Below are 10,115 nucleotides of genomic sequence, written 5' to 3'. Positions count from 1 at the left end.
CCCTGCACTAATGCCACTCCGAGTGGGGTGGGTTCGGGGGAGGACCGAGAGCCCTGGAGGTGGGCAGTGGAGAATGCAATGTGACGTCTAAACAGTGGGCTTCCCTGGAGGGCTTCCCCAAGAAGGCAGCATTCACACTGGGCCAACAGGATGAATCCCAGACCTGTGATCGGCTTGGAGGTGTCCAAAGGCGTTCATTAATTGGTGCATTCATTCAGCAGATACATATAGAGCGTCTACTCTGTGCCTGGGCATTGGGCTAGGCACTGGGGACACCCGAGAAAGTCCCAAAGGCACATCCCTCTCCCGGTGGAGCTCCCAGGACAAGGGTAGACAGAATTCTGTCAGACACACTGACGCAAGTGTTCAGCGGTGATGCAGGCGGGAAAGGAAATCTGCAGGGCCAGCAGCCCGCAGCAGAACCCACTTTGCCGCAGGAGGAGAGGGATCTGAGCTTAGGTTGGAAGTTACAGATACATTTCCCAGAGGAGATGTTGAGCACCCAGAGGGTCCCAAGGCCTTCTGTGTTCCCATGCAAGGGCAGTGTCTGAGGGTCCTCTCTTCTGAGGTGTGGTTTTTGTTTTTTGTTTTCTTCTGGGCGCTGCTCAGACTCTCTTGAGTACTAGTGGGACAAGGTTGCCCTTGTGCTCTCACCCCCAACTGCCCGGTAGTGCTTTGTCCTCAGTGTTTTGCAGAAACACTGCAAACTCTCCCCTTCCCTTCTCCTAGCGATGGTTCCTCTGGAGTCTCTGGGGTCTCACTGGCCCCCTCTGGAAGCTCTGGGTTCTGATCTCCCAGGGCACCCCTAGAGGTGCCACTCAGGGAAAGGGGGAGGCTCCCATATTTTTCTCAACCCACATGTGGAAGCAGGACTAGCACCCAGGCAGGTTCTGGAATTCACCAAGGTCAGGATCTTCTGCAACCCCAGAACCCTCTTCCTCTCTATGCCACAGCCCTAGGACCACACCCTGGCACAGGGTCAGAATGGTAGGGCAACCCATGGCTTCAAAATCAGAAAGGCAGGATAAAGGGAGCCACAGCTGCCACCCTAGGAGAGCTGAACCCCTAGCTGAAGGGACAATCCCGGGACAACAGAGGGGGAAGGAATTTGTTGAGTATTTCTTTATTGATGGGGTATCTGCGCACCAGAGAGAAGAGACGCGCTTGGGGTCACACAGCAAAGCTGGATCTAGAATCCACTGTACTCTTTCTACCCTATCTGTCAGGCTCCCCAAGGGTCAAGGGCAGGAGCTAAGGGAGAGGCCAATGTCCGCATGAGCTGAGTGACCCCAGCCAGCAGGAGGCCAAGCCCAGCATTGCCAGGGCATTGTGGCTAGGTGTCACTGGGGGCCATGCTCCCCCAGGCTCCAGGGTGGGGTGGATGACAGGGGTGAGGGTGGAGAAAGGAGTTGATAAGGTGCTCCCCTGGAGTAGGGATCGGGTTCTCCTTCACCCCCCAGGTCCCTCCAGTATGAAAGACAAGGTTAGACCTCAGGAAGGCCTTTCCAGTAAGATAGTAAGGCAGGTCAGCACGCTGAGAGGCCTTTGCTGGGCTTCACGTGGGAAGGTGCTGCCTCTCGGAGGTGCTGAATTGTTTCTGATGGGCAAACAGGCAGAGGTTGACTTAAAGTGTTTACTTAGCAGATGGGGGTGAGGTTGGTCTCTTCACCCCTCTGCCCACCAGGCTCAGGCAATGAAGTGTGGCTCCCCATCCCAGGCTCATTAAAGTCCTGTTAATACATCATCCAGCCTCCTGGGCTGACAAATACTCAATCCTGGCAAATGGCCCGTCATCGTGTCTGCCCTCCTGGGCGGGGCCTTGGGGGTCTGTTCTCCGAGGACTCCCTGCTGACCCCTCTTCTGGCTGTCCCCAGCCAACAGATCTGCGCCCTAAGAGCCCCCTGCTGAGGACAGGGTTCTGGCAGGTCTTATGATTATCCCGGCCTAGGTCAAGTGCCTGGCAATGGATTGGATAATAATAGTGGTAGTGATGGCAGTAATGTTCCTCTCAGCTTCTGCTGAGGGCCCTGCATTCTTTCCCAGCCCTTTTGCTTGTATCACATCCAAGGTGGAAGCAGGTGCTGTGCTTGGGTGTGCTGCTGAGTGCCTGAGCATGGGGTGTGGGGAGGGGGACATGGGTATGTGTGCAGGGGTGTGTGTGTGACCTTCCTGGTCCAGAGACTTGCAACAAGGCCTTTCCGAAAACATCAAGGAAAATAACCCAGCTGGCCCAGGGAAAATCAGCTTTGCGGGTTTTGAAGGGAGAGAGGAGAGTTAGGGAAGATGTGGAAGCCAGAGAGGGAGGGAGGGAGGAGCAGGTGGGGTGGGGAGGAAGGAAAGAAAAGGGCCTTGGGGAAGGATGGGGGTGGGGGGAGGAAGGGAGAAAGAAATGGAAGGGAGGAAGAGGAAAGGGTGGGGAGACCTCTCTTTGTAGTCCTGTGGCTCGGCCACTCAGGAGTCATTAAGAAGCAGGAAAGGAAGGAAATGTGTCCAGGCTGGGCGGCGGGGGTGCGTGCCCAGAGCACACCACACCCAGCTGGCTGCCACACCTCCCACTCACCCTGGCCTCAGGCTGCTCCCCTACAAGTGGAAGCACTAACCCTTCTCTTTCCAGCTGTTTGGACTTCAAGGCCCAGTTCCCAGTGCCTCCCCAACCCTGCTCATGCCCTCACTCTCTTACAGTTTGTGTGCTTAGACCAGCTTTGCCTTCCCAGTGAGCTGCAGGCTGTGTCTGGGTCCAGTCCCCACCCCACAGCCGGCCAGGGGCACGTAAGAGCCTCCGTGAGAATGAGAAAAAGCGTCCCTCCCTCTGGGCAGACACAGCTCTGTGCCAGACCATCTAAGACTCGGGAGGAGGTGCTGGGGCTGGCTGTCAGGCCCCTCCTTTCCCCCAGGGGCCCAAGTGCCCCTCCTTTCCCCCAGGGACCCAACACTTGGGGACCCTGGGACCCACTTCCAAAATCCTCATACCTTCTCTGGCTCTGCCATTTGGTCTGTGAGCAGCACACCCATCCTACCCTATCCTGCATCACAGCCTTTGGGCCAGCGCCCCAAACTGAACTGTCATCCCACCACGCGCCTTTATAATACAGCGCCACAGAACCTCTCACTGAGCACCTGCACCATTTTAATACTGCAGAGTCTCTCTCCCTGGAGTATCATGTATCCTTCAGAACCCCAACTCAGATATGTTCTCTTCTGTAATGCTTCCCTAGCTATCCCCTACCCCCAGCAGAGCTGGTAGATGCTACCCCAGAGCTCTCCTAATCCTTTTTTTAGGTGCCAGGGGTTGAGCCCAATACCCTGCTTCCTAGAAGAGCCCTTCCCCTCCTACACCCTATCCAAAGGCAGAAGACTCCACTGGAGCCTGCCCGGCTTACTCTCTCACATGCCAGCTCCTCTGGAACCCCACTGAGCTTCTCCCGTCCCTAAAGCTTACAACCCAAGGAAGAACGAGGAACTGAAAATCCAAGTGGCTCAGAGACCTCCCCACCCCCACTGCCCTCACTGGGGCTGGGCCTGACAGGAGATTCCCAGCACATCTGGTTGTACTTAAATCATCCAGCGCCCAACTGCCCAGGCATGTTCCCTGCTTTTCTCCCCTCTGGCCTGGCCTCCTCCCCTTCTTAAACCAGCCTCCCAGGTCTCTCCTCCAGGAAGTCTTCCCTGATTGGCCCAGCCTCTGTAACCACAGCCCACTCTTGAACCTCCACCTCTCTGGGTCTGGGGTCTGGAAGGGTGTGCACTCAATATGTGGAGCCCCATCCTTTCCAAGCATTGGTCCTGGATAGAAACCCTTCCCCCAGGCAGGGAGGAGAGCTGACGAAGAGCTTCTCCTCTGTGCCCTTGGCTTCCAGGGTGGTTGCCTGGTGTGTTACTGGTGTGTAGTGGGTATTGGGAGCCTTTTTAAAGCTTTGGTTCAGATCCAGACAGAGAGCTGTTCCCACAACAACTCTCGCAGTCAGCCGTTTTCCAAAAGACTTTGCAAGTATTAAAGAACAAAAGGGAAATAAATACAGAAAATGCAGCAAATAGAAAAGGACACGGGCTACAAAGAGCAGGTTTGGGAACTACCAAGACCTGCTTCACCAGGGCTCAAGGTTTGAATATTTGTTCATTCATTCATTAATTCAATAGCATGTACTGATGCCTACATATACTAGGTTCTGGGAATAGAGACTTGAGTAGGACCCCAGTGCTCCGTAGAGAAACTCACAGTCAGAGGAGGAGAGGGACAGGTTGATAATGTAAGAGGCTGCAATGGACATGAGTGGGGAGGCAGTGGGGTGCAGTGGTTGAAGATGGGAGACCCTGGGTTCAATCAATCCAGCTACTTGCCTGCTGTCACTCCAGGCGGGCAGCGGAGGAGCACTTAGCTGGAGCCTGGCTCCTCACCTGGAAAAGGTGAGTGATGTGTCCTGAGAGGGTTGTGGTGGAATTCAATAAGATTGTGTGTGTGGAAGCACTTTGTGAAATGCTAAGTGAGTTGTTGCTACTATTACCGGGGTCAGGCATGTTGCCTGTCTGATGGTCACTGCTCATTTTTCTGATGCCTGAACAGCTGTCCCTGCCTACCCTCTGAGACTCGGAGAAACTTCTCCTGTGGGGGACATCCAGCCCAAGCAGCAGGCAGTTAGGGTCCACACACACGTAATACTTTTGTTACACAAGTAAAACACCTTTTAAAAGTAACTTTAAAAATTAGAGGGCTTCCCTGGTGGCTCAGTGGTTGAGAGTCTGCCTGCCGATGCAGGGGACACGGGTTCGTGCCCCGGTCTGGGAGGATCCCACATGCCACGGAGCAGCTGGGCCTGTGAGCCATGGCCGCTGAGCCTGCGCGTCTGGAGCCTGTGCTCCGCAATGGGAGGGGCCATGGCAGTGAGAGGCCCACATACCGCAAAAGAAAAAAATTAGAAAATATAGAGAAGCACAAAACAAAAAAATTTTTTTAAATTGAACACCCTTAATCCCACCACCCAGAGATAACCACTGGTAAGACTTTGGAGGAAGACAGGTATTTTTCTAGATGTCGATATAGTGAGAGATTGCCACACTATCTTGTAATGTGCTTTTCTCAATAGGCAAGTATTTTGAGTATCTTTTCTTGTCTATAAATATACTTAAACCACATAATTTTTTTTATTAAAGTCTGGTTTATTTACGATACTGTTTGTACAGCAAAGTGATTCAGTTATGCGTATATATATATTCCTTTTTTCTGATTCTTTTCCATTATAGTTTTTTTTTTAATTAATTAATTTATTTATTTATTTTTGGCTGTGTTGGGTCTTCGTTGCTGCACACCGGCTTTCTCTAGCTGCAGCAAGCGGGGGGCTTCCCTTCGTTGCGGTGCGTGGGTTCTCATTGCAGTGGCTTCTGTTGCGGAGCATGGGCTCTGGGCAAGCGGGGTTCAGTAGTTGTGGCCCTTGGGCTCAGTAGTTGTGGCGCTCGGGCTTAGTTGCTCCATGGCATGTGGGATCTTCCTGGACCAGGGACTGAACCCATGTCCCCTGCATTGGCAGGCGGATTCTTAACCACTGTGCCACCAGGGAAGCCCTATAGTTTATTACAAGATATTGAATATAGTTCCCTGTTTTATACAGTAAATCCTTGTTGTTTATCTATACCACACAACTTTTAATGACAATTTAATATTCCATCATATGGACATGCAAGAATAACAAATTTCCTTTGTTATAGATTTTTTTCCACAAATAAAAGCTTGATGAACTGACTTGTAACACCCACCTTTGTGCATATGTCTGGTTAAGATAAAAATACTAGTAATGAGAGGCTGGGAATGCATATTTTTAGCTTTGAGGAGCCACTACCCCAGGCCTCTGGGTGGTGCCCTCACATTTCCTCCAGGCAGCCCTCCCAGACTGGCGTTTCAGGGCCCAGTGCATCTCCCAAGGCCCACGCCTTTCCCAATAGCGTCCTCCTTAAGCGACCTGGCCTGGAAACCCTGAAAAATGCTCGGAAGTCCTGGCTGGTGAAGGCCAGGAGGGGCCCTGGGTGGAGAGCACAAAGCACAAAGCTTGTCTGGGGCACGGAGAGAGGCCCCGCCCCCTCGGGGCTGCTGGCCGAACATTCCTCCCTGGACAATGGCTGCCTCAGGGAATCCCGAGAATGAAGGAGGCCGGGTGGCTTCCCGAGGCCACCCCCAGCCACCCCCGCACCAAGTTGAACCCCTTCCCAAAATGGAAAGAAGGGGCGCTTTGCACTGGGGACGGGGTGGGTAGGGCCAGTGCTTCCTCTTGCCCACACCCCCCCTCCCCCGCCCCCTTCTTTCACCAACTGTAATCCGGGACGCCCCAGCCCGAGTCCCGCCCAGCCACCCCTTCCCTGTGGATCTTGGGCAAGTCCCGCTCTCTCTGTAAAATCCCTGCTTCCTCCACTGCAAAATCAGGGGCTTGGATTCAGCGACTGCTAAATTCCCCACGCATCTAAAATGCCATAAGGTAGTGGCTAAGACAGGCACAGGCTCTGGAGCCAGATTGCCGGAGTTCAACTCTTGGTTTGCTCTTTACCCTGTAAATTTAACATTCCCGCCTCAGCTTCCCCATCTGTAAAGTGGATTGATGATAGATGCCCAGCCCTCACGGGGCTTTCCTGAGGAAGGATGAGAAGATGCTCGTGAAACAAATGGCTGAGTCATCAAAATCTATGAATAGTGATTCACACTTACCTCTAAAGCTAACTGGATCCCTAGCCCCAGTCCCCTCTCTTGCCTAGTTGAGATTTTGGCCCCTGGACATTTTCCCAACAACTGGCCACACCTCTGGGAGATGAGGGGCAACGGATGTCCCAGGGAAGCCTCTGTCCGGCATGTTTCCACTTGCCCTTGCCCTTGCCATAAAGCCATAAAGCTGTGAAACTGTAAAGGCTTTTGGGGGCAACTAAAATTTAAAATACAGGAAAACTCCTGTGTCAGGTCACATGTCTCCACTTTTGTTTGGGAACTGCAAGCATTTCCAATGCAGCCGGCAACTGCTACACACCATGGGTGACAGGATTCCAGGCCCTTAATAACACATTGGAGGCTTAGGACTAACACACTTGAACAGTGAGCAACGTGGGTTTCCCATAAATATTTTTTGAGCTGTTTGCCACAGATCCCTGCCCAACCTCCTCTACTCTCCCTCACACACTTGTTCTCTGCTTTTCCTTATGCACCTCCTCCTCAACCCTATCCAATACCCCCGAATTAAAATCCTCTGCTGTCATAAAAAGAAACAAAATTGAGTTATTTGTAGTGAGGTGGATGGACCTAGAGTCAGTCATACAGAGTGAAGTAAGTCTGGAAGAGAAAAACAAATACCGTATGCTAACACATATATATGGAATCTAAAAAAAAAAGGTCAGGAAGAACCTAGGGACAGGACAGGAATAAAGACGCAGATGTAGAGAATGGACTTGAGGACACGGGGAGGTAAGCTGGGATGAAGTGAGAGAGTGGCATGGACTTATATACACTACCAAATGTAAAATAGATAGCTAGTGGGAAGCAGCTGCAAAGTACAGGGAGATCAGCTCAGTGCTTTGTGACCACCTAGAGGGGTGGGATAGGGCGGGTGGGAGGGAGACGCAAGAGGGAGGAGATATGGGGATATATGTGTACATATAGCTGATTCACTTTGTTATAAAGCAGAAACTGACACACCATTGTAAAACAATTATACTCCAATAAAGATGATAAAAAAACACAAACAAACAAAAATCCTCTGCTGCAAGTACCAGAAAACTCGCCTCACAATGGCTTATACAATAAGGAAAACATGATCATATTTCATCCAATTTAGATGCCTTTTTTTTAATAAATTTATTTATTTATTACTTTTGGCTGTGTTGGGTCTTTGCTGCTGTGCGCGGGCTTTCTCTAGTTGCGGTGAGCGGGGGCTACTCTTCCTTGCTGTGTGCAGGCTTCTCATTGTCGTGGCTTCTCTTGTTGTGGAGCACGGGCTCTAGGTGCACAGGCTTCAGTAGTTGAAGCCCTAGATGCCACTGATATTAAGAAGCACTGTTGGGCTTCCCTGGTGGCACAGTGGTTAAGAATCTGCCTGCCAATGCAGGGGATACTGGTTCGAGCCCTGGTCCGGGAAGATCCCACATGCCGCAGAGCAACGACGCCCGTGCATCACAGCTACTGAGCCTGCGCTCTAGAGCCCGCGAGCCACAACTACTGAACCCGCCTACCACAGCTACTGAAGCCTGTGCTCCTAGAGCCCGTGCTCGGCAACAAGAGAAGCCACTGCAATGAGAAGCCCGCGCACCACAAAGAAGCGTAGCCCCCGCTCGCCGCAACTAGAGAAAGTCCGTGCTCAGTAACAAGGACCCAACGCAGCCAAAAAAAAATAATAAAATAAATAAAGAAAATAAAGTTAAAAAAAAACAAACGAAGCACTGTTACTTTATGTACCATTAGAAAGCAAAAGTACTGCCAAATAAACTGACAATGATTTCTTATCACTTGAAATTTTTATGTTACGTTTATTAAAAAGAGTCCTTTTGAAAAAAAAAAGAGTCCTTTTGGACTTAGGTGGAAATATACTTTTTAAAATATTTATTTATTTACTTATTTATTTTGGCTGTGCCGGGTCTTAGCTGCGGCATGCGGGATCTTTAGTTGTGGCAATCAGACTCCTTAGTTGCGACATGCATGCGGGATCTAGTTCCCCAACCAGGGATCAAACCCGGACTCCCTGCATTGGGAGCGTGGAGTTTTACCCACTGGACCACAAGGGAAGTCTGAAATATACATTTAAAAAAAAAAATTATTTATTTTTGGCTGCATTGGATCTTTGATGCTACACGTGGGCTTTCTCTAGTTGCAGCAAGTGGGGGCTACTCTTCTTTGCCTTGCGCAGGCTTCTCATTGTGGTGGCTTCTCTTGTTGCGGAGCATGGGCTGTAGGCACGCAGTCTTCAGTAGTTGTGGCGCGTGGGCTTAGTTACTCCGCAGCACGTGGGATCTTCCAGGACCAGGGCTTGAACCCATGTCCCCTGCATTGGCAGGTGGATTCTTAACCACGGTGCCACCAGGGAAGCCCCTGAAATATATATTTTAACATAAATTACTCTTGCACCTATATAGCAAGGAAAACATGGGTGAAATAAATTGCTTAAGAATTTCTTTAAATTTATCATATTCAGAGTCTGATTCTTGGAATCCCTTTTCAGCTTTGAGCTGTCAATGTTTTTCCACGTGGACTCATCATTGGGGCCAATTTAAGGATTGGTGAGACAGCATTTCTTAAAAGACTGCAGTACTGAATTAATTATCTGTTGCTCTGTAAAAAATTACCCCAAATCTTAGAAGCCTAAAGCAACAAACATTTATTATGTTATAGTTTCTATGGATCTGGAATCTGGGAGCGGTTTAGCTGGTGTTTCTGGGTCAGGGTCTCTCATGAGCTAGCACTCAAGCTGGGGGCAGCAGAATCCACTTCCCAGCTCAGGCACGTGGGTGTTGGCAGACCTCAGTTCTTAGGTGACTGTTGGCTGATACCTCAGTTCTTCACCACGTGGGCCTTTCCATAGGCCGCCTGACTGTCTTCATGACATGGCAGCTGGCTTCCCCAATAAACAATCCAAGAGAGAGCCCAATCATTCAAGACAGAAGCCACGGTCTTTTTATCACCTAATATTGGAAGTCACATAGCATCATGATTTCTTCCCTATGCTACTGGTCACAAAGACCAGCCCAGAACGATGTGGGAAGGGGCTGCATAGGGTGTGACTAGCAGAAAGTGAGGACCATTGGGGACCATTTTGCTGGTTGCCAACCACATCCACTATTACCCTTGGGGTTTCCCTCTAAGCCACTGACATCCATTCTGGAAGTTTCGATGCTGGGAGATGATCTTGTCAGATCGTTGATAAAAATTTCTAGATATCAGTCAGGACTCAAAGAGTCCTTACATGGTTTGTGGAGTGAAACATCATGGGGTTGCAGTTGTCCTGTCATGACACCAGGAAAGCCACCAAAATGTGTACCTGTGCAACAAGGACAGCTAAGCACGTCTGCTGTCTGGCTGACAGCAGGTTAAGGTGCTGTTGATGGTAAGATGTTTACTGATTTCAGAAATGTTCTCATGTGACCAAATGTGCATTTCA

This window comes from Globicephala melas, chromosome 10, assembly GCF_963455315.2.
Source record: "Globicephala melas chromosome 10, mGloMel1.2, whole genome shotgun sequence".
Lineage (NCBI taxonomy): Eukaryota > Metazoa > Chordata > Mammalia > Artiodactyla > Delphinidae > Globicephala > Globicephala melas.
Note: the sequence above shows the minus strand (reverse complement) of the source record.